Raw genomic sequence first — 23,556 nt, 5'->3', positions numbered from 1 at the left:
CGCGGCCATGTTGACAGCATGAGGTCAATGCAACAAAGTCTGCGCAAACCCAAGAGTCCGCCTGGAAGTCAGCAAGTCTTCACAGGAGTCAGAACACAGGAGAGGGGCTGGCAGAGGAAGACAAGAGATCTCCATGAGACAACCCCTGGCAGGAGGTGAGGCCAGAAAAGGAACAAACAATGGAGGCAGCAAAGCATGAAGATTTGATAGCTGTCAAGGTGCTATGGGCTAAACTGGGTCCCCCTCAAAATGTATGTGTTGAAGCCCTAACCCCAGGACATCAGAATGTGACTGTATTTGGACAGAGGGCCGGTAAAGAGTGGATTTAGTTAAAATAAGGCTGTTAGGGTAGGCTCTAACTCAATGTGACTAGTGTCCTTCTAAGAAGAGGAGATGAGGACACACAAAAGGAGACTGGGGGTGCTTACGGAGGAAAGATATGGGAGGACCCAGTGAGGAGGTGGCCATCGGCAGCATCTACGAGAAAAAGGAAAGAGGCCTCAGGAGAAACCAAACCTGCCACCACCTTGAACTTAGCCTTCTAGCCTCCAGCGCCGTGAGAAAATAAGTTTCTGCTGTGGAAGCCATCCAGTCTGCATATTTTGTTATGGAAGCCCTAAGCAAACTACTGCACGAGGCAACAAATGAGTCACCTGGGATTCTCCAAGGATGCAGGGGGAACGTGGGGGAGGCAGGAAGAGACTGGTTCAAACAGTTCCAAAGCTGTGTCACAACATCCCCCCAAGTCTCCTTACTGTTAACTGTGCTCTTTGGAAGGTAGCCCTCAGGCTGGTGGATTATAGGGAATAACAGCTTAAGGCCCAGCACAAATGTTGGGATTCTGAAGAGACCTTAGGTGAGTTAAGACTTTGCAGCAGACGGAAGTCAGAGATGCTGAATGATGGTAGGGGGGCCCCAAAGAAGAGCTGGGAACCAATGAACATGAGTCTACTTCCCCTCAGAATTCTATCAAGGGACCGAAACTTCTGTGGCTGGAAATGACATTTCCATGATGTTTGTTAGGAGGTCAAGAAAAAAAGTAGATATAAAAAGACTTCACAAAATTTTCAGCTGAACCAGTTTGGATTTTATTAGAAGACCTCTCCCTCCCCTGGGGCCCTCCAAGGATTGCCATGCCAACCATCTATTAATATGCAAGGTCTGATGCAGCAGGGCTAAAACATGGAAGCCTAAGAAACTAGAAGCTGGAGGAAAATTAAATGCGCTTCATTCCCATAAGCCCTTTGGTTACATTACCATACTAAAGCCACACAACCACACACACACACACACACACACACACACACTTATTTTTTACGATATCCTAACTGTGCCTAGGTGAAGTACTTATTATCTCTCACCTATCTCTTAGCAAGTCAACATTTTAAAATCTCTCTTAGGACTTCCCTGGTGGCGCAGTCGTTGAGAATCCGCCTGCCAATGCAGGGGACACGGGTTCGAGCCCTGGTCTGGGAAGATCCCACATGCCACAGAGCAACTAAGCCCGTGTGCCACAACTACTGAGCCTGTGCTCTAGAGCCCGCGAGCCACAACTACTGAGCCTGCAAGCCACAACTACTGGAGACCACACACCTAGAGCCTGTGCTCCACAACAAGAGAAGCCACCGCACTGAGAAGCCCGTGCACCACAACAAAGAGTAGCCCCCGCTCGCCACAACTAGAGAAAGCCAGCGTGCAGCAACGAAGACCCAACACAGCCAAAAATAAAAAGCTCTCTTAGTCTGGTTGGGCTGTTCTAACAAAATACCACAGACTGGGTAGGTGATAACAACAGAAATTTATTTCTCACAGTCTGGAGTCTGGAAATCCAAGACCATGGTGTCAGCAGGGTTGGGTGAAGGCCCTCTTCCAGGTTGTAGACTTCTCATTGTATCTGTGATGTGATGGAAGGGGCCAGGGAGCTCTGAGGGGTCTGTTTCATAAGAGTGCTAACCCCATTCAAAGGGGTCGCACCCTCATTAGCTAAGCACCTCCCAAAGGCCCACCTCTTAGTACCATCACATTGGGCATTAGGATTTCAATATATGAATTTGGGGGGCACACATTTAGACCATAGCACATGCTTGTGTTCCCCCTCTCTTCTTTCTCTTTATCTCTCTCCCTTTTCCTCTTTTTGTCTCTGTTTGTTTCTCAACAGTTTGTGACATGGAATCCAAACTTAAATGTCACGTGGTTTGACTGTTCATTGCCATGTTAGCATGGTGGAGAGGCAGTTGGACCTATGGATCCACCTTTGACTTGTCCTGTAACCTTAAACATATCACATAACCTCTCTGAATTTGTTTCTTCATCCATAAATGAGGGGCATTAGAAATATGTGTTTTCTGTATGCCAGGGGGCTAAGCAGAGTGCTTGATAAACATTGTCTCATTTAATCCTATCAATCTTGGGTGGCAGGTATATATTACTACCTTCCTTTTCCCCCCAATACTTAGGATACCTACCCACAGAGTCAATGCTCTAAATAAATTACATAATACTTGAAAAATACTTTGTCAACTATGAAGCATTAAAGAAAAGTTAGCTATAAATTTGTTTAAACAAATCTCATGACTTGTATAGCATATACTCCTTCTATTGATGTTTTCTAAGAGGGGAAAGAAGGGCAATTTCGGTCCAAACCTGACATTATCTCCTATAAACCGACAAGTTTTGATAGAAGAAATGAAAACCAAAACAAGCTCAGAACGACCTAACCATACGATTATCCAGAGATTGGGGAGACATAAGAGTTCTGAAGTCGCTTAAGGGGTCAGAGCAGTTGTTGAGTTTTAAGGCTGAAGGCAGTTCTAGGGCCAGCCTGGACGTCAAGGTCTGTCTTTGTTTAGTCTGGCTTCAACCTACCCCTGCAATACAGTCCTCATTTTCTCCTTGTTGTTCTCCAGTTCAGAACTCTTCTCAACCCCTTCTTATTTATCAGAATATATAACCCCATTTTTCATCCCTACTAGGTCTCCCTAGAAGCTAACATGTAAGTGGCTAAACCAATCCAGTTAATGTGTTGATGAGTGCTATGGAGTTACTGTGTTACCCCCGTAACTGGGAATTTCACAGTGCAGGAGGCCAGTGAATGAAACAATTTTGGCTGGGCAGACTTTCCATGCATCATCATAATATAAGCAGTAACACCCACTAGAACTGCTAAAGCACTTTTCGGATGAAGTAGGACTTTCATATAGAGGTTACTGCAGGGGATCGAAGACCTTGTGAGACAAACAGGGTAAGGATTACTATTCTCTTCATTTTTCAGGTAAGAAAAGCAAGTCTTGATGAGGTTAAGTAACTGACTTCTCTCATTCCCTCCCTCCATACATCCTTTCTTCCTTCCTTCTTAAATGTAAAATAAATACCACCTCCAAATCCCAATCACTCATTATAGCTGTCTTCTAAAGCTGCCACTGAACATCATCACCCCAAACCCTCAATAGTATTTTAAAGCCGAGAAGCACGTGAAAGTACATGAGTCCTATGCAAGTTGCAAAGCGCAATACAAATATAAGATATCCAGCCTCAGATAGCTGCATGCATCACCATGAAGTTAAAAAAAAAAAAGCTCGACGTTTTATTGGTTTTTTCTTTTTTTCACCAAACACATGTCAGCCTCAAGTATTCCTGAATCTATGCTCTATTCTGTTCCAATAAAAAGTTATCAGAAGACTTCACTCATCAACCATTCCTGCAATTTAGGAATAAACTAAAACTGCAAAACAAATCATTGTTCATAAGAATTGCTCTTCTGTTGGGCAGCTGAGGTGGGTGTGACCTGGGCACAGCAACAAACATTAGAAGCAAAAGCTCTCCTCAGAGTGTGGCAAATCTCCCTTGTGAAACCGCATCCAGACAAGTGTTTACTGAAAAGCTCGTCATTTCAAAAGAACAGAGTTAATCTGGAAAAATCTCCATGCATTATTAAGTGTAATTTTAAAATAATCCCCCTGCCGCCTTCATTTACTTATACCCCTCCTAGCCTCAATCAGGAAACCTTGCTGACAGTAGCAGGTGCTGGGTCTCATTAGTGACAAGGACCCAGTAGGGTTGTAAAGCTGGAAGGAAATGCCTTTAGCCTGTCCGTGGAATAAGCTAGCCTAACGAGAAGGGAGGACTTCCAACAATGGGGGCTGTTCTGGGATAAAGGCATTCAGTCCAGTTTGAACACAAAGGGATATTTCTGTCAAAAAAGGGAATTTCCTAGTGAAGCCTAAGTTCTTCTGTGACAGCATTTAGGAACTCAAGATGGACAGCAGAACATCGGGGCACCTCATAAGCTAAAATTACCCTTTGCTGAGGAATTAAAATGAACTGTGATTTGATGTTGGGTGGGAAATATTTGGGTATTGTGAAAGAAGAGAAATAAGGAGAAAGGGGGTCAGAAAAGTTCAGGGTCCACAGTGTTTGGACTGGGAAATTAAACACATCTAAAGAGCTGTCATAACAAAAAGATTAATGTTGGGTTCCATACTCCCCTGACATTTACCTCAACTACTAAGTATTAAATATTTACAAAGCATTTGGGCTTATAGAGTGCTTTCTAATTCTTCCTCACATTTTTGCCTTCTGCCCAGATGTGGAAGTGTTGCTATTACTCTTATTTTATTGGTGAAGAAGCAGAGGATCATAAACACAGAGCAACTTATTCAAAATTGCAAAGTTAACGGAAAAGTTGGGGGTTGGGATGAATGAAAATGACACAGTCATGCATGAACCCATATTCCTAGACTAACCCATGCAGACCGAGGGGAAATCAGCCAATGGTCCTAAAAGAAATTTAACAGGAAAGCAGTTGTCTGCATCCTTCCCATAAAAAGATTTCTGTGATCTGTGTTTGCAACAGACAAGATACTGGATTCTTTAATTCTAGTGACATGAAGAGAGCTGGAAGGAAAGGGAAGGGATGGACCCCTTATAAATAGGGCTGAAGAAGGTTTCTCTCTCATTAGTAAATTGGTAGCATTTGCCAATTTCCACGGTATAAATCCTCCCACCATGGCTGATTCCAGGCTGCCAATACAAAACCATCAAATGCTGATGTGGGAAAAGATGCACAAAATCAGTTGTGCAAGCCAGCTCCAGCACCCTGCTCATTGTTGCTGCAGTCATACCCATGGTCTGAGGGAATGAGAGAAGTCAGTTACTTAACCTCATCAAGACTTGTTTTTCTTACCTGAAAAATGAAGAGAATAGTAAAGGCTGCTGCCCTCATCACTTTCTCTGTCTTCTGAGTCACGAAGCTGTCATGGTCAAGAACTTGGCACATGCTCTATTTCATATTTTATACAGGAAAAAGCACCCAGGTTCAGGTTCTCCCATCACTTCCACATCTTTCTTTCCAGAGAGTGATCTCTTAAGAAGGCATCGTCCATTCCCTTTACTGGATTTACAGTAATAAAGCATCTACCACGTGCTACACACATTATAAGCAGTTTAAATCTATCGACTCAAACTTCCCAGCAGGACTATGAGGTGGTTACAGTTATGACTGCCATTTTACAGATGTGGAAACTGAGGCCCAGGGAGTTTAAGGCTGATGACATCACAGCTAGTCAGTGGCAGAGCAAGGATTTGAACCCACAGCTCATGCTCTTAATCTCTAGGCACAGTAATATCACATCAGTCTTCTGTCCTCACAAAACATTGGGCAGTGAGTTTGCACACAAGGATGCATTGTCTTCTTTTTTAAAAAATTGAAGTGTGGTTGATTTACAATGCTGTGTTAGCTTCTGGTGTACGGCAAAGTGACTCAGCTCTCTCTCTCTCTCGATATATATATATATATATATACACACACACATATATGTGTGTGTGTGTGTGTATATATATATATATATACTTTTTCAGATTCTTTTCCATTATGTTATTATGAGGTATTGAATATAGTTCCCTGTGCTATACAGTAGGACCTTGTTGTTTATCTATTTTATGCACAGTGTGTACATGCTAATCTCAAACTCCTAATTTATCCTTCCCCCCTTCCCCCTCTGGTAACCACAAGTTTGCTTTCTATGTCAGTGAGTCTGTTTCTGTTTTGTAAATAAATTCATTTGTATAATTTTTTTTTAATTTATTCATTTATTTATTTATTTTTGTCAGCTTTGGGTCTTTGTTGCTGTGTGCAGGCTTTTTCTAGTTGTGGCCAGTGGGGGCTACTCTTCGTTGCAGTGGCTTCTCTTGTTGCGGAGCACAGGCTCTAGGCGCGCGGGCTCAGTAGTTGTGGCGCACGGGCTTAGTTGCCCCGCAGCATGTGGGATCTTCGCAGACCAGGGCTTGAACCTATGTTCCCTGCATTAGCAGGCGGATTCTTAACCACTGCGCCACCAGGGAAGCGCCTGTATGATTTTTTAGATTCCACATATAAGTGATAGCATATGATATTTGTCTTTCTCTGCCTGACCTACTTCACCTAGTATGATAACGTCTAGGTCCAAGGATGCACGTTTTTGGTGTTCAGTGCATCCACCTTCACTTCTTATAGCGCTTTTCCTTTTGGATGAAGCATTATCCTAGGATGATTATGTTCCAGACATATGACCAAGTCTACCAAGTCTCAGTGGCAACTACTCATTAATTTTATTTCCCCGCATTAAAAATCTCTAGGTAACTTTGCTTCATGTTCTTTCTGTGCAGTGGTACTCAGAGAAATCTAGTTAGAATTAGGGTATTTTACCCCTTCTAATTAAAACAATACATGAATCTGACCATCTTCCCATGTTTACTCTTTTATACCCTACAAGCTGTAGCCCACAGACGGATCTGACTGGCTCCTGACCTTACTTGTATGGCTGGCATGCTAAGAAGGAGTATGTGATAAAGACTGTATGTGACCTACAAAGCCTACAGTATTTACTATTTGGCTGTTTATAGGGGAAAAAAATTGCTGACCTCATGTTTGATATAATTTCTAAAGTTCACCAGAGCAATATATTCTATATTTTCTTTGGGCATTTTGCTCTGTCCATTGCCATAATTGGAGTAATGTCCTCTTCATCTGATTAGCTCATAACTGAGGAAATAAACCAAAAGAGACCATGGGTATGACTGCAGCAACAATGAGCAGGGTGCTGGAGCTGGCTTGAACAACTGATTTTGTGCATCTTTTCCCACATCAGCATTTGATGGTTTTGTATTGGCAGCCTGGAATCAGCCATGGTGGGAGGATTTATACCGTGGAAATTGGCAAATGCTACCAATTTACTAATGAGAGAAAAACCTATATGGGAGAAAAACACATCATAGTAACTCTTCATTCTCCAAAAACATCCTAGGGTTAGGACTGAAGTTTGGTATGTGTAGGAGATGCAGAGGTGACCATGTTACTATTGTCCTTTATCAAGTTGAGAAAATAAGAGTTTAAATCAAGAGTCCTGAGCCCAAATATCCACAGGGGCTGGGCAGGTAGAACACACATGTGAATGGGCTGAATGAAAAACAGTAGGAAATGGCAGGGTCTGTGGAAACAAGGGAACGAAATCAAAGACATTTAACTAAAAAAAAAGTCAAGCCATCTACCAGACAAGCAAAACACTGCCTGCCAATTTATGGCCCTTGGCTTAAGGGAAAGCATTTTGAGGTAGAAAACTGTGCCTTTAAAAAACCCTTTTCCTGCCTCTCCTGGACATTATATTGTATTGGTTTGAAAAGCAATAAAAAAGATTTTCACGAGATATAAGGAAAAGTGTACCAACCTAGGATTATCGAGTAAGGGATACATTATTGAGAGAGGTGACCAGCTCGCCTGTTCTGAAGGAGGTTTCCAACTGAAAGCATCACATTCATCTGAGGCCATTTATTCTCCTACAGAAGAAGGCAGAGGTCTTGATTGACAGATGGCCCCTGAGCAGCCCGCCCCAGCTGTGTGACTCCCAGTCCAGCTTCCACCTCCATCTGGGGGTAGAAGTTCTCCATCTTTCCGGCCTTTGTTAACTATTTCAAGCCACACTGGTGGCATTTCATTAGGCTGTCTCTTTCAGGAGCTTTAAGTGATCCCCATACAGGCTGGAATAATAGATTTCTCTTTCAGAGTAAAAAATTTCCTTTCTCTTTCTGGAAATTATCAGACTGATGGGTATTTTTTAGACGGGGAACCCCACAGAAACATCAGAAGAGGTCCCAAACGCAGCATGAATTTCTCAAAACTAAGCCAGGGCTCTCTTGTGGTTCTTGCCAAAGGGAGACAGGAGGACAGATCAACTCACATCTTGCGGGTGGGAGACAAGTAAAACTGATAGTGATTCCCAGCAGATTTTTAATAATAATTGGGAAGAGAGAATGTATAGAGATTTCCAAGAGGGCAAAAATAAGACATTCCAAAGAAATGTAAAGTGAGGTGGGGTTACAATACAGGACGCTTCAGGTCCTGCAGAGGGTCCCCAGAGGGACTGCCTCTTCCCTAAAGGCAAATGCAAAACAACGCATTTAGGGAAAAGATGACAACTGCACAGAAAGGATGCTGAACCAGCCACTGTAGTCACAGAAAAGCATGGAGGAAGCAAAGAGGCTGCATCCTAAAGCCACCACACAAGGCTCCGCACAACAAATAATCTGTTCTGTCCTTTTTGTCCCCGGTCACGGACATTATACCTATTATCTGCTACAATCAGAAAATGCTGTAGCTAAAATGGTATAAAATAAAATGACTAAAAAGCCTTTTTTATTTGTTTGTATTTACTATTCCTATGGACTGAATATCTGTGTCCACCCCCCCATCCTCCCAAATTCATATGTTGAAATCCTAACCCCCAGGGTGATGATATTAGGAGGTAGGGCCTTTGGGAGGTGCTCTACCCTCAAGAATAAGATTAGTGTTCTTATAAAAGAGGCCCAAGAAATTTCCCTTGTCCCTTTTGCCATGTGAGGACACAGTTCAGACACAGCCGACTATGAACCAGGAAGTGGGCTCTCACCATATACAGAAAGTACCAACACTTCTATCTTGGACTTTGCAGCCTCTAGAACTATGAGAAATAACTGTTTGCTGCTTATAAACCACCCGGTTTATATGGGTTTTTTTGTTATAGTAGTATATGTTTTTGAATAGACTAAGAGAACAATCAGTAGTTACTTATCAGGGGGCTGAAGACCCTTGACTGTGCGCACAGCCAGGTTACAGACGTACTCTGCTGAACAGGGGTGACAGCTCATCTGCAGAGTGGGGACTGGCTTTGGGTTCTTAAATGTAAGGCAAAAATCCTGAAGGGCCAAAATCACTGCTGAGAAATTTCTCAAAGTGCCCAGCATGGTATTGTGTATACAAACTTTTAAAGTACTTCCTGTGCCCGGTCAAAACCTTAGAGTCACAGAACTCCTAAAGGAAAGGTCAAAAGTTCTACAAGCAGATGTCGACCATATGAACCAGTCATCCTTTGGGATAACTATCAAAACTTCAGCTGTTCTTGGAAGATAGGTAACATCGAACATGTTCTTACTTGCTGGGTTTCTGGCCATTCCATTGATATAAGCCTAATACAAATGAATAGACTTGTTTTTCTCTTGTGAGTATTAAAGAGGGTTTGGAGTTGGCAACTTGCTCTGGCACCTTTGGGTTCTAAGTCAGTGACCGTACTATGGAAGCAAAAATGCTTCTTTCTAGGTCTTTCTGCTCAACAGTCCTGCAAGGAGACCTCTGATTAGTAGGGACAAAGTATGTGAGGACAACCGCAATGAAGCTTAATCTTCAAAGGATACCGTTCTTAAAGTGACACTGAGTGTCTGTGTTTCATTATCACTTGGAGTCCGGAAATTGCATGGAACACAGAGGTAATTACAAAAACACGCTCAGCACCCTTTCCTTGGCTTCTCAATTGATGTTCCCGATACCTGGCCAGCATCACTGTAGTTAACTGAGACCTGTAATGTGAGCGGGAGTAATCAGCCCATATTAACAGAAAGCTGAGTGAAGGCTCACGCAAAGGTCTGTGTTTAAGGGGCTGTGCATCCGGGAAGGAAGTTGAAAATTTCATGGAGCTTGTTTTGCAGCAATGGTACAAGTGGTAATTCTCTATCTCCTGATAGAGTAAGATCCTCTTGCAACCTATGAATAAAACATTCAACTAACAGCAGGTAGTCTAGCGACTGAGGGGCTTTGGCAGGGGTGGCCTTTTGTGGGTGTCATCATTACTATGTTGGCAGATGGTGCCGAAATAGCCTCAATCTGTTCCTAAACTGTGTGTCTCAGGCTAAAGCACAGAGCACACTACTGTTATCGCACTGGGCCAAGAAAAGAAAATGTTGTGCTTTTTTTTTGGTCCCGGAATCCCTCCGACAAGAAACTAATGTGCTGGGGAGACATGTCTTCACCTCCATTTATTTCCAGTTTCATTTGGAAGAAAATCTGATTAAATCAACCTTGAGAAGAAGGTGCATCTACATCTCTTACACTAAAAATTAACTAGTACCTCTCCCTTGCCTCTAAAAGCCAACAGATCCACATAAGTGAAGATCAGTGTTAATGCAATTCCGTACAATAGAAAAATGTACAGATTCCTAGAGCTACACAAGATGATTATGACCTAACGTTTGTCTTGGCCCCTCTACCAGCCTCGGAGGCTGACTCTTCTGGAGAAGATGGATCATTCACACCAAGTATAGATCATACAAAACCATCCTTTTCAGCTGCTCTTAATATGTTTGATGTAGCATAAGTTCGATGTTTTACCAGTAAATATGACGTATTGCTATAATTATAACTGCTGTAATCGGCCATAACACTTTCCTTTTACTTTAATATTTTATTATTATTTTTTAGTGTTGGTAGAGTTTTTCCAGGACAAAAGAAACTTTGAATAGATGCCACACATCGATTAATTAGGGGCATATTTTAGCCTCCTAAAACCAGAACAAGAGCAAGCAGCCAGTACGAATCACAGATGTATCTGCTGTCCCCTCTTCCTCTCTCTGTCTAAAGCACCTAGCACTGTTGCCATGTTTAAAACAAAAAATATAAATAATAAAATATGGTTGTTCATTAAATAATTTGGCAGATTTATTAAAACCCAGATATCCCAAGGCCTTCAGTTTTCTGATATATCCTTTTTTATTATTATTATTATCCAAATAAAGTGAACAGTATTCTCTATTACAACTCTTTGCCCCCAGGTCATTCTGCTCCTCTTGGTGTACTGGGAGACTGACCTCTGGGAATTCCACTGCCCAGTCTCCTTGCCCTCTGACTTTTATTTATTTGGCCTGGCCACTGGGAGCACAGGCAGGAGAACAAAGATGGGAAAAAAGAGGTCTGAGTGATTATTTTAACAGGCCCAGCCACCTAGATGTCTACTCTGATCTTGGCTGCACACAGCTACAAGCAAAGGCAAGCAGGTCCCTCTTAGATGGCTCCAGCCCTCATCAGCCCCTGGTGACATGATTCTCTTCCGTACCTCCCCACACCTAGGGGTGCTGATGGCTCCCCACTCTTGCTGGTCCCTGGGCCCATCCCCATCTTGGCCGGTTCCCTTAGCCCTGCCCACGATTCTGCTCCAGCCTTGCATCTGTTTCCTGCCAGGACGCTGCCTGATACAGCCCCATCCCACAGATAGAGAGTATTCCAGCATTCCGCCAGAACTTCTGAAGATTCTGAGGGAGAAGCAAGATCACATTCTCCTGTCACAATTTGCCTGGATCCCTTCTCTGGCTTAATTCTCAAACACTTCACTCACCACAGCCAATGTCACCTCTTCCCACCCCTGGAACTGGTCCTATTGCCCTCATTCTTCCAAAGCACGCAACCACAATGTAGCAAGTGTAGCAAAATCTTACCAGAGGCTTGAGAAAGATGGAGGAGGCTCCCTGTTTGGAGCATAACAGGAAATAAGTTAAAATTAATCTTAGATGTGACGAAATTCCTCGGCCAAATTTATTCAGCCACCCCCACCAGAGGGAATTGCTCTCTGGCAGGCTTCTCCTTAAGCCTTGCTAACTGCCCTGATACTGGACTCGTCTGAGTTCTCTCCCACCTCCCCCAAACTTTCGCCCCCTCTAATTGCTGCCCCTCCTACCAAGAGTTTCCCAAGTACCCTGCAAGGCACTACTGTTCAGTCTTTGTCTCAATCTTATCCTTAAAGACCATGCTGAGGGTCTAGCCTAAAGGTTGGCAAACCACAACACCAGAAGTCAAATCCACCTGTGTTTGTACATCGTTTTGCTGGAACACAGCCATACCCATTACCTGGAGAGTTGAGTAGCTGCAACAGAGACCTGCTGGCCTACGAAGCCTAAAATATTTACTATCTGCCCCTTTACAGAAGAGAGTTTTCCACCCCCTGGTCTAGCCTTTCTCACCTAAAAAAGGTCAAGGAGGCATTCTCCTATATAAAAGTTGCAGTCTTAAGGCAATTTTTGCCAACCAAAATGAGTAAGTCGCTGGCTTTTAAAATGATGATTTTCTTTTTATTACTCAGGACCATGGATATTCAGTGTTAGTGAAGATTAGAGAAATGGTATTTCCTATATTCAGACTGTAGATCTTTCTGAGGACAGTTTAATCTTGAATATATGCAGATCTTTTAGCCCAATAAATGCCACTTTTATTAATTAATCGTAAGGAAATTTGTATTGAATAAGTATTCGCCTACAAGAATGTCAACATGGATAGTTTATAATAGGTAGGTAGAAAGCAACGTATATAGCCAACAACTCATATATCCACTCCAGGAATTCTCTGAAGCAATGAAAAACAATCATGTAAAACAAAAATTTTTTTTTCCTGGAGTTCACTGGTGGCTTAGTGGTTCGGATTTTGGGCTTTCACTGCTGTGGCCCAGGTTCAATCCCTGGTAGGGGAACTGAGATCCCATAAGCCTCACAGCACGGCCAAAAAAAAAAAAAAAAAAGAAAGAAAAATAATATTTTTTTCAACCAGTGAAAGAGGTTCATGTTGTATTTTCAAGTAAAAAAAGGCAGGTGAAGATACAGAATATGTAGTACAGTCCTATTTTTGTTTAAAAAAATATATATGTATATAAGCATACCCATACACACCTATGTACGTATACAAACAAATTAATCCAGAATAATACACCAATTTTTAAACACGTTTGACTCCGAGTGGAGAGAAAAAAAGTGATTATTTTTTTCCTTTTCCTTCCCTCTATTTTTCCCCCAAAAGATACATTTTACACATTGCTAGGCATTGTCTGTTTGATGAGATCTTGAATGGACTTCTTTGCCAGCGTTTAACTGTTTGATACCTGCCGAAGAGTAACTGTTGACTTCTCTAATTAACCCAAGCCTTTCATCCCCCTTTCCGCTCTGAAGCAGGTGAGAGAAATTACATTCTCACTCTATTCAAACAAGTTCTGGGGACTTCCCTGGTGGCGCAGTGGCTAAGATTCTGCCCTCCCAATGCAGGGGGCCCAGGTTCAATCCCTGGTCAGGGAACTAGATCCCACATGCATGCTGCAACTAAGAGCCCACATGCCGCAACTAAAGATGCCGTGTGCCACAACTAAGACCTGACCCAGTGCAGCCAAATGTTTAATAAATAAATAAATGTTAAAAAAAAAAACAACAAAGAAAAACAAGCTCTGTTGTAGCAACTGTTGACATCCTGTCCATTCCACTGAACATAAGGACTCCTGCATTCTCTGTGTTAGATCAGGGAGTTGTTTGCTTGGGAGTGGGTTTTTTTCCCTCCTCCTTTTTAACTGACTCTAAAAATATATCTATCCACAAAAAATTGAGCTGATGGAATATAAAAATATTTTGGTCCTCATCCTTCCGCAATCTGGGAATTGTGGTCTGGAAATTCAATACAAAGGATCTGTTTTCTGAAGCATCTGGCACATGCAGGACTTGTAAAGACTGGAGAGGGAAAAGGAGGGTGAAGTGATTTGCTGTCTGGGAAAGTCAAATTCCTGCATTGGGGGCCACAGGAACTCTTTGGAGCTGCCCAGAGAAGGGGAGACATGTTAGTGCTTGAATTGACTATATAACTTCAAGGCAGTGAATTCCAAAGGAAAATAAAATATGAAAATTTCTTCCAGGGTAATGGTGTTAATACTTCAGTGCTTAGCAAAAGACTAGCATGGTGCTAATGACATACCCTTGTTCACTGCAAAGGGTGGTGTTCTGGTTTCATTAAGCCCAGTGCAGTGGAAATAGCCCAGGCTCTGGAGGAAGACAGACTCAAGCGTTTGAGTCCTCAGCCATGTGACTTCACAGCTGTGGGACTTTAAGTCATTTGCATCCCTCTGGGACTCAATTTCCTCTTCTAAAAATAATAGAAATAATACTACCAACCCTGTACTGATTTTGTTATTGTTAGTAATTATATGTGCAGTGGGTAGTACGGTCCCTGGCACCCAGAAAGGAAATAATAAAGGCTAGCTACTTCACTAATAGTTTAAATATAAGTAATAAAAATATTATTTCAAACACTGGTCATATTAATAATAATCTTCTAGTTTGCCTGATTTTTCAAACTCGATATCAGAGGAAGGTCTGGAAAAAATTTAGAGGACAGCCTTCCAGGGATTAGTTAGAAGGTCTGGGTCAGAGCCTATTTCCAGCTAGCTTTTCCAACAACCTGTTTTCCTCAACTTTTAAAATTAACTGCTAGGGCAGACCTTCAACAGTTCACTGGTTGCAGGAGAAAATAAAAGAGAAAGGAAAAGCATTCTCTTTCCTCTTTACATGTTTGCAGAATCTTGTTGTGATGGAGGCTAAGTCTCAAATAACTCCTTTCATTATATGCTAGCAGTTGACCAGACTGCTGGCTGAGAAGCCAAAACTCTCTTTTTTTAAAGACTACTTAAATTTATTGGTTTCTCCATGTGTAGGGAATGGATCAAGATACTCTTTATAAACCACTACAGTCCCTCTCTGTATGTGCCTGGTGCATTTTATTCTACTTCCCTGGTAGTGTCTTGTGGTTGGCTGTCTGTACGTTGTGAAGAGGCCCCTGTCTTGTGGTTGCCTGTTGAGTTTTACGGTTGTTATGAAAGTCTTGTGGAAAATGCTGATAAAGGTTTGCAATGAAGAAAGCTGAAACAGACTTATAGGAAGTTAGGAGCCAGCTATTTTTCTCATCTTTACATTTCCACCGAAAGCCTAGCTAGCTGGTGCTCAGCAGCCACAATACTGAACTATTAGTATGGAAAAGTCTGTGCTGGTCTTGGAATCCCTGTCTGCTAAAGTGCCCATTTTGAACTTACCTAACTCCTTACGAGTCCAGATTCTGTTTCTTCTTTGGGCAAACAGACCGTTCAAGTCTTTGCATCAACGCTGTTACCTGATTCTTTCCGAGCTTTAAAGCTTTCACTTTATAGAACTCTAGCAATCATGGGATGTGGATAGAAACTTCCACTTTCAATTTTTCAACTGAATCAATCATAACCATGATTACTTTCATTATTAAGAAGTATTAAGAAAGCTCATTTGATCTTTCAAGGCCAGGCCTCTCTACTGCAGACAGATTATTCCATCACTTAGGCTAATAATTCTTCCTTCCTTCCCTCCTTCCTTTCTGCTCATCCTTCCCTGTCTCCTTCATTTATGCGCTCATCGATGGGCATACAAAGTCAGAGACTGCTCTATCCCTAACTCCTAAAACAATACTAGGCACATAATGAGCCTCCAATATATACGGTTGGAATGAATGAATAAACCAGATTCCTTTGCCCATACAGCCCGTCACTCTGTCATTACTCCTCAGCAATGATATGGCAGTGATTATACACCACAGTATTATTACTATATGAAGCATTATTTTTTACAATTATTTTTATAAGTTTTGCTCCACGGCGATAATGTGACTCATACAATGTGGTGGTTACTATGCTGCTACCTGCTTGGGGTTGGGACAGGTGATGGAGTGGGCAAGACAGACACAACCTACCCCTGCTCTCTTGGACCTTACAGCTGAATGATGGTGAGGGCCACTGCACACATAATTACACAAGCAATAAAATCGTTATATTTTCTGTGGTGGAGAAGCATAAGGATGTTTTGAGAACATATATAGGAAGACCATATCTTGTGCAAGAAGACAAAGGGAGCATAGCCAGGTCAAAACGAGGTACCCTGGGTTAGTGATAATTAAGCTAGGACCTGAAGGGTGGGCCAGAGCTTGTCATAGGGAAACTAAGATCTAGGCAGAGAGACAGCATGTAGGAAGACCTGAGGTGAGAAGAAACACATCTAGGAACTGTGCAAGGGCTTGGAAGGAATGTAGTGAACAAGAGATGAAGCTGGAAAGGAATGGAAATCAAGGAATACTTAGAAGGTGGAATTAGCAGGGCTTGATAATAAATTCAGGAAGGGGTAGAGACAGAAGAATCAAGGATGAACTCAGGATTCTGGCCTTAGTAACTAGGTGGCTTTATCTTGAACTCAATTTTTAGAAGCCACTGTATCGTTGTCTTTTTGAGTAGAAGGTGTTGCCGAGAGAAAGAGGCTGTAAATGTGCCCACATTTCTTAGCTCGCCAAGCAATGTCTCCCATGATCTGGCCTTGCCCTCTCACTCCAGGAAAAGATATCTTCTTGCTTCAGGCAAAACCTCACAGTTCCCCTAATGGCCATCCACCATTTACCACCTAATTAAAACTTCAGCTTTTAACAGCACTCAAGACTCACTTCCTCTCTGACACCTCTCAAAATAGGACTGACTCCTTCCTTCTTCGTTCCCCACTGCACCCTACAGCAGCCTTTTCAAACTTAAATGCTTAGGTTGGCAAGGAGGCATATATGCAAAAGAGGGTCACTTGTACATAACTGAACTTATCTGTACTGTGCACGGGTGGGAGCGGGGAAGCTGGGGCTAATCGGAGATGGACCACCGTCTCTAAAAGGCTACTCAGCATACACCAGATATCATAATGGGAATTAGGGGCTAATGTTGTCAGGTTTGAGAGATTCAAAAGAAGCTCAAAATATGAGGGGTGCATGTGTGTATGGGGGTGGGTGTGTATGATCTCCCAATTTTTCAAAAGAACACTTACTTTTTAAACTCTGAGCATGTCATTGAAAATATGCCAGTTTTGTAACCTCTGCTCTATAAATTTCATCTTCATTATTTGTTCTCTTGTGTCTTCTAATCATCTTTATTATGTTGATTTGTCTCATGTGTCTTCATCTGAGCTTCCTGAGGGCCAGCACTGTGGTATATTCATTCACTACTGCATCCTATGGCAGCATCCCCCCGCCTCTATAATCCCCAGGCTGAGCCCAGTGTCTGGCACATAGCAGGAGCTCAACAAATATTTTGAATTAATGCATTTACATGGTTAATCATTCAGCAGAGATTTACTAAGTATCCACAATGTGAAATAACTTGCTGTGTTCCTAACTTCCAGTACCAACTGGCTTGCCTGAAATTCCTTCATTTGGGATGCATTTGTTGAGCTGATTTCTCTAGGTGTTGCCTTATGGAGATAGCACATGAAGAGCTTATCATCCATTGATCAAAATCAAATTTGTCTTCTCATATTCACTCTCTCCTAAATCACCGTCCTCAGATGCCGTTCACTGTGCTCCGACTTGTGATAATGTTGCCAATATAGTTCGTAAAGTGCTCTCTGACACTTGGAAGAAAGATGCTGCAGAAAAGGGAATTGATTATAAAATAACTGAATACACTGGGGTGTGTCTGGCCTTCTGTTTAAATGGAATTGACTAAGGGTCACGAATGCTCATTTGCTCAGAGAAGGATGCTGAGCGATAAGAAGGAGAAGCGGAAGAGACATTTCCATCTGTCATGAAGTCAGGTGGAAAATGAAGAGCTGGCTTCCATTTTACAAGCAGAGCCAGCTCTATGCACAAGCAAAGGCGACTGTGATTTAAGAATGTGGGAAGGGGGCTTCCCTGGTGGTGCAGCGGTTGAGAGTCCGCCTGCCGATGCAGGGGACGCGGGTTCGTGCCCCGGTCCGGGAAGATCCCACATGCCGCGGAGCGGCTGGGCCCATGAGCCATGGCCGCTGAGCCTGCGCGTCCGGAGCCTGTGCTCCGCAATGGGAGAGGCCGCGGCAATGAGAGGTCCGTGTACGGCAAAAAAAAAAAAGAATGTGTAAAGGCTCCTGAAGAATTTAAAAGATCTCTGCCCCCTTCCTCCAGCCATCCCCCCCAACCTAGAATATTATGATTCAGATATTGAAAACTCAACAGAACTAGCCTGCTGCTTGAATATTACCACACTGTGTGCTAAGGAGGGGAATCATATTATCTATGGCTAAGGGATTCCACCTAATAACTGACCCTTTATCACCCACTGTCAGCTTTAGCGAACAAAGGAGTGAGGGACAGATTCACAGAGTGGAGAAGTGCTAATGAAGGGGATGAGGAAGTGAGATTCAGTGTAGAAACGAAAGGCCAAGTGCGGACACTAAGTTATCTCAGGGTAGGAAATAGGACGCAGTGGATGTGAAAAGACAAACTCTGAATTTTGATGAAATCTGATAGGCTATGAACGTGTTGCCCACATGACGATGACATCTAGAAAAACCATGCAAGGACATTAGTCACTAATGAAGGAATTTCAGACGTGACAACAGGGTAGAAGAGAGAATTTGGGACGGAAGGGTTTTACAAAGCCCCTCATGCCACTCCTTATATGTGTTTATTTCCACTTCCTTTTCATACAGCTCCTTCAGATATCCACACAAATTAAATCTTAAAGGCTAGATTTTATGTGCAAGAAGTCTGTCCCCGCTGATCGTACTTCTACCTGCAGTGGTGGCAATATTGTTGTTGGCACTGGAAGAAAACTCCTGCCTTTACAGCTGATCCCGGTTTTTCTTTTCCCTTATGCATTTGGCTCGTGATTAAAGCTTTCTTCCCTCGTGGGCCAATGAATTATTTTATATTTAAAAAAAAACTTCTTAAGCCAGCAGCTCCATCACGTATTAGTTACAACCTCTTGAGCTACCGACTTAAATTCTGTAAGCTTCCATTTCTTTTTCTGGAACCTGGGGATAATAACTGTATGAGGATTAAAAGAGAAGCATCATGTAAGAGTTGAGTACAGTGTCTGCACACAGTGGGTACCCAATAAATGTCAGCTGTTATGACCGGGTAACTTTTCCAACCCATTCTCTTTCCTTCACCTTGTTCTAGCTTAAAGCACTCAGACACAAACGGTGCTGCCCAGCACGCAGCTCACTGTGTCATTTGAGATGTTTCAGAGAATCTTGGCATTGTAACCTGCGACCCGTTGTTGGTGACGGTCTTGTTTTTTTCTTGCCTATAAACCTCCCCCAAACACTATGTCATGACACACAGCGTGAGAAAAGAAGAATATCCAATTTAAAGAGATAATTAACAAAAGCCAAGCCTTGGGACCTCCCTGGTGGCGCAGTGGTTAAGAATCCGCCTGCCAATGCAGGGGACACAGGTTAAGAGTCTAAGCCCTGGTCCGGGAAGATACCACATGCCGTGGAGAAACTAAGCCCATGTGCCACAACTACTGAGCCTGCAAGCCACAACTACTGAAGCCCACGTGCCTAGAGCCCATGCTCGCAGCAACAAAGACCCAACGCAGCCAAAAAATAAATAAATAAATACTAAATACATTTAAAAACAAAAAAATCAAAAGCCAAGCCTAGTAGAAGGGCAGTTTTACTTGGTTCATTAGACAAAAGGGTAATGAAAAATCCAATCTGATCTCAGGTCAGCCAACTTGGTTAAGTTAAAGTTCCCAGAAACACAGGGGTTAGCAAACACACACACACACACACACACACACACACCCATATGTACACATGTGTTATATAATTTAAAATAAATAAAATATATAATTAATATTAAATATGTATCATTTAAAAAATCTCCTGAGATGGCAGCAAGTGGTGACATGTGGTTGAGCTAGAATTCAAACACAGTTTAATCCAACTCCAAGGCCCATGCTATTAAGAACAATGGTGTATTGTCTCCGTGGCTAGACATCTTTCAGAGAATGAGGTGGTATTCCGGACTACCTAAACTTCCACTTCCCATCCTCCAAATCATTAAGAGTCTAAGATTCATAATGAGTGTATCTAATAGTGTCACTCCCTTACCCTTCCCATCCTCAACATCATTTTCTATGGCCTCACTTTGCTTTAGTTTTCAGCACAACACTTAACACACCTGACATTAAAGCATCTATTTATGTATTTGTTTTCTGTTTCTTTCACTAGAATATAAACTCCACGAGACCAGGAACTTGATGTTGGTCACATCTAGCACCTGGAACAGAACACTAATAACAAAATAGAATATTATCTTATTCAATGGATGGACAGATGGGTATGGATGGATGAACGGATAAGGTGGTAAAGATGGATTTAGTTTGGTGCAGGACACCCACTTGGGTAATGATATAGGGAAATTTCAGAGGTACCCATTCACAGGGTGAGCTTTGGGGACAGTAAATTGACCTCTTCTGAATGGCAGAAGGTAAGAATTAGAAAGTAAAGGGAATTAAAGCTGGAAAATTAAACTAGAGCCAAAAGTTGGAGAGCTTCAAATGCCAAGACATTTACCCAGAGTAATAATATGAGAACCGTCTTTCTTCAACTGAGCTGAACGAGTTGGGCTGACACTTTCAAGAAAGCCCCAGAGAAGAATCATCTCTACCTTTAGGGTCTCTAATAGCTGACCTGGATGGAATTTGAATTCTGTCCAATTCCCTAGCTTGGGATAACAGAGGTTTTATTTCCCTCAAGACAATTGGCCTAAGACCTGAGGTAGAAAACAAGAGAAAATCAACTGCTACATTCCCAGAGGCACAGAGATTGAAATCTAATGCCTGTGGGGGAGAAAGAAATTGAAGTCCCAAGGTCCAACTTGTGCCTGCCAATTTTTTCCTTTTCCAGGTTAGGAAAAGTCTCATCTTTTTCTCCATGGACAAAGGCTAGAGGATCTGGTCTCTAGCCACATGCCCCTTACCTATGGGATGTCAGGAATTAAGGTAATCATCATGATGACAATAACCACAGCTATCCTTTATTGGGTGCCTACTCAATGCCAGACCTTGGGCTAGGGACTATGTGCAGGTATTAGTCCGTAATCCTCATGACAACACTGCAAAAGGCTAAGTCAATTTCTCAAGGTCACACTTTTACTCAGTGGGAGAGATGGAATCAAAACAGATCTATCAGGTTCCCAAACCTGTTTTCTAATGAAAGAACTGCATTCCTACATGATACTGGGTAACAGGCCCACAGCTGCCAAGGCCAGCTGAGCGATGATTAAGGGGAACTCTGGGGACTAAGGTGGAATGACAGGGTGAGTAAGGAGGCTAAAGGAAAAGAGTAAGTAGGGAGACACCCAAGAAGGTCCTATTGGAGCCGAAAGTGAAAGGAGAAAGTCACTCAGAGACAGGAGACATAGGCCAGGAGATTGTTGTAAGAGGCCAAATGGTCAGACGTGGAAGCTGTATTTACATATTTGAAAGGTCACAAAGAAGAAAGGATTAATGCATTTTGTGTTTCAAGAGAAGGCAAAACTAGGAAGTACAAGCACTAGTTTTAATTTAGGAAAGCATTCCCAAGCACCCAAGATGTCTCTAATGTGCATCCCTAGATTCATCAGCCTGACACTCTTCCCTTCCTCTGTGAAAGACTCTCCTTTATTCCAACCATAACATTCCAATGGGGGCGTCCTTCCTTCCTGGCTACTTTGACTGCGTGAGTATAGACACCAGATGGAAGGTAGGCTAATCAGATCTTTCCCCCCGACTGGGAACATGGGAACCAGAAAGAACAAACAGCAACCCTTTCTAACTGTGAAGCAGGGATATATGAGCTTGGGAAGTTGCTGGTGGCCGTGTTGTTTTCCACTAAGTGGAGAAAGCCCATCTCGACTTAGAAAGATGGACGAGAATAGAGAAAAATCAGAGAGGGAAAGAGGAAATGAGGAAATGAGGAAAGTGAGGGAGGCAGGGAAAGAGATGGAGAAATTGATTGATTTCCAGTATTCAAACCTAGCTTCTACTCAACCCTGAAACCTGCCCTTCCCAAGTTTTGTCAAGAGAGCTAAATAATGTTGCTTTTCCCTAAAACGAGTTTGAGTTTGGAGTCACTCTCAACCACAAGATCCCTATAACATAATCATTAGTGAGCCCTAATGCATGTGAGTTGAGGTGAGGGCATGAGTTCCCCACCTCTGGACACATTCAGAAAGGACCTGGATGATGATAACAGAACACAGGTTTCATGAAAGTGATCCCTGCAATGAGTTGGAAGTCCTTGTCAAGTCTAAATTCTATGAGAGCTGCAAGACGGTCAAGAATATGCTCTTTATTTGTGCCTCGGTCACTTTCTTTTTTTTTTTAATTGGGGTATGTATAGTTGTTTTACAATGTTGTGTTAGTTTCTACTGTACAGCAAAATGAGGTAGAGTTCCCTGTGCTATACAGCAGGTTCTCACTAGTTATCTGTTTTTCACATGTTAGTGTATATATGTCAATCCCAATCTTCCAGTTCGTCCCACCTGCCCCCTTTCCCTCCTCGGTGTCCATACACTTGTTCTCTACGTCTGTGTCTCTATTTCCGCCTTGCCAGATTCCACATATATGCGTTAATATATTTTTCTCTTTCTGACTTACTTCACTCTGTATGACAGTCTCTAGGTCACTTCTGCATGGGTCATTTGCTTCATTATTTCTCCAGCTCCATTTACATGCAATGTCATCTGTTGATGGCTCACTTACAAGACTTCCTGAGGGGATTTCACAATCACTCTGATAAAGAACCTAAGAAGAAGGTAAGGGAATGTACCTTTGTTCCCCTGCCAAACCACAGCATAGTATGCAATCAGATTGCAGTTTGGGGACATAGCCAGAAAGACTCAAAGCTACTATTAAATCAGGAACTCGGCTGACCTTAACACTTAACACAAAGAAGACCCAAGAGGCTAGTGTGGTCATCTCTTTCCTAAAGACTCCAGACCTCACTGAAGTTATCTTCAATGAATAAGGAAATCCAGACTGTATATCTACATGTTGCCTACACCCACCCTATTATATAAGCCCATCACAGACCTTCCTCAGCATCAACCCACTTAAGATCAGGAAGTGTTTCTGATATCTTTCAGCTGTTATACACATAACAATAAGGACTGAAAGAGTTTAAAACAGGTTATGGCCATGAGTTCTAAAGTCGCTATTCTCTATGGAGATCATAGTAGACTCACTGCATTATAGGATATATATGAGCTCAACAGTTAGTGGTTTAGCTTTTTTTCTGCAGGAAACCCAAAGCAAGCTTCAGAGGACAGAAAGAGAGCAGCAAATATGACCAACAGAGTTAAGACCAACCTGGAAATGTTCACATATTTCTACTTGTTTATAAACATTTAGGGCATTCTCCTGATTCACTAGTCATTAGGTTGGTAGTCTGCTTCAAATACTTTTTTGATAAATGAGCACACTCCCTCCCCAAAGCAGTATACTTCCTGGTAACATAAGAATTGAAAACCACACTGAACACAGTTATGCCTATTTGAAAGTGGCATTACAATAGTGAGGTGGCCACAGCAGTCACGGGGCATCCACCACTGTTAGCGATCGACACTGAGTAAGGAAGTACAGCACACCAACGATCTCCTGACCTTGGCACTCTAAGAAGACC

The 23,556-nt window shown here is 42.4% G+C and overlaps 1 protein-coding gene across 4 annotated transcripts in view; it reads right to left on the bottom strand.

Annotated features, from left to right (window-relative positions):
- The window catches only part of SNTB1 (syntrophin beta 1), a 223,003-nt gene that overhangs the window by 158,054 nt on the left and 41,393 nt on the right, over positions 1 to 23,556 (bottom strand). The gene's annotated exons all lie outside the window — the stretch shown is intronic.

The sequence above is a fragment of the Delphinapterus leucas genome, chromosome 17 (genome assembly GCF_059928025.1).
Source record: "Delphinapterus leucas isolate spDelLeu-1000000601 "Yukka" chromosome 17, BTC_Dleu_Yukka2, whole genome shotgun sequence".
NCBI classification, from domain to species: Eukaryota; Metazoa; Chordata; class Mammalia; order Artiodactyla; family Monodontidae; genus Delphinapterus; species Delphinapterus leucas.
This window is presented reverse-complemented; position numbering and strand designations above follow the sequence as displayed.